Raw genomic sequence first — 2,300 nt, 5'->3', positions numbered from 1 at the left:
GTTTACATTTGAAAAGTGAATATAATTAATGTCCATGTTAAAATTATACCGTAACAAAGATGAATACTCATATATATATTTTTTTGTCATCGATATACAGACTCAACTAAGATGAATAATCATCATATAAAAACTAGATTTAAGTGTATAAATTACTCAACATAATTAATAAACACTGTTTAATATGTTTTAAAACACCCGACTAGGGGTGGGCGTTCGGGTTCAGATCAGGTATTTAGGATTTTCGGGTATTTCGGTATAGGGGTGTAAAACCCGTTCGGGTATTTCTGTACTTCAGGTCGGGTTCGGATATTTTTAGTTCGGTTCGATTATTTCGGATCGGGTTCAGATAATTAGATTTTGAAAAGAAAAATTCATTTCTCAAATTTCTTGTATTTAAAATTTATAACTTTCACAGAATTAATTTTTTTTATTTTTAATAGATTAAATGGTTAATAGATTTGGACATGACATTTTGAAAATAAAAATACATTAATTTTGTTATTGTTTTTAATTTTTGGATGTAACTTTTTGTTAATTCTTGAAATAAAAAGCTTGACATGCATTTTAAGTGAGTATCAAATCATTTTCTCCGTAATTGTATGTATACCATATGAATTTAAAGTATGTGTGATATCAATATAAACATTTTATATAAGATGAGAGATGTAAACTAGAAATATAAGATTAATTATACATATGTTCGGATATCCATTCGGATTCGGATATTACCCGTTCGGGGTCGGATATCCAATCTCTCCTAATTCAATACCCGTTCGGATATTTTGCTACTTCGGTTTGGATTTCGGTTCGGGTTTTTCGGATCGGGTTCGGGTGCTGCTTCGGATATCGGGTAAATTGCTCACCCCTACACCCGACAACAAAACTAAACTTGTTTAGGACCTTTAGGTACAACAAAGCTAAACACAATATTTATGGTTAGAGACCCACATATTACAGATTCAGTAAAAAGAATCTCTTGTTTAAGCATTTTAAAAGGTACTTCTTCCGTTTTTTATATCCGACGTTTTAGAGGAATTTTTTTGTTCCAAATTATTTGACTTTTTCAATTTTCTATGTAAAATTTATTACTAACTAATGCTAGATGACCAATGATATTATAGTTTCTATTTTATTATTGGTTAAATTATGGTTAAGTAAACAATTAATGATGTTTTAATTTTGTCTAGAAAATTAAATGTTTCTTAATCCATGTGCACAATCCTAAAGCGTCAAATATAAAAAAACAGAGGGAGTATATTTTCCAGTTAGTTCTTATAGAAAAAATATTTAGATTTTTTCAATTCATTGTTCTTATACCAAGAATTGCAGTCTCTATTATAGACTACAATTAATTTACAAAGAAAAAGCAATATAATATCACTTAGCAAATTGAATATACAAAATTGAAAAATAATAGTAGTATTTTTAACATCAATAAAATAACATGATGTTTGCAGGTCGATCTCATAGACATTTGTGGGTTTGCTTGTTTGAGACAGCTGCATGCCCTTAACGTTCTGAGCTGTGAGATCTGTAGTTTTCTGTAACTTTAAAATCTGAGCTGTGAGATCTGTAGTTCCCTGGACTATATTTGCGAAATGATTTTGCCACATGTCTTTTTCTGTAATTTTAAAATTGTAGCTTTAATACACGTATGCAGTATAACAATTTGTGTCCTTTTTTATTTCCGGCTCTAATTAAACACATAATTCTACTATTTATTTAACATATCAATCACCACATTGACTATTTTTTTGTTAGCGTTGAGTAGATTTCAATAATGTTTAATATTATGCTTTTCAGTTTTTAGACGATAATTAACTGTTCAACAAACAATTATTTGAACAAAAAAAAAAGAAATATAAATTCAAACAAAGATAGTGAATGAAAATTCCTACGCACCAACATATTTAAGAAGTTTGGTGCATCCGCACATGCATATTCCACAAAACAACTGGTCGTAAATATCAACTGAGGACATGTATTTTTGTGTAAGCTTCGAATTTTGTCTCGTATCAAAGTTGAGGTTGGCTGCTAAGTAATTTAGGTAATTTACAGTAAGGCTTGAAAATATAAAAGAAAATAGAGAAATACCCTAGGATATCAATAAAAAAAATTTTGTTACAAATATAGACTCTAAGGATCAAAATGACCAAAATGTTTCATCAAAGAGGTAAATATACATTTATACCCATAGGGTTAACTAATCCAAACCTTAGGGTTTAGAGTTAAGGGGTGGAGATTTGGGATTGAGGTTTAAAATTTTATAAAATAAAAAATAAATATTAAAAATTTTA

The sequence above is a fragment of the Brassica oleracea genome, chromosome C9, assembly GCF_000695525.1.
Source record: "Brassica oleracea var. oleracea cultivar TO1000 chromosome C9, BOL, whole genome shotgun sequence".
Classification (NCBI taxonomy): Eukaryota; Viridiplantae; Streptophyta; class Magnoliopsida; order Brassicales; family Brassicaceae; genus Brassica; species Brassica oleracea.
The sequence above is the reverse complement of the archived record's forward strand: the minus strand, read 5'-3'. Positions refer to the sequence as shown.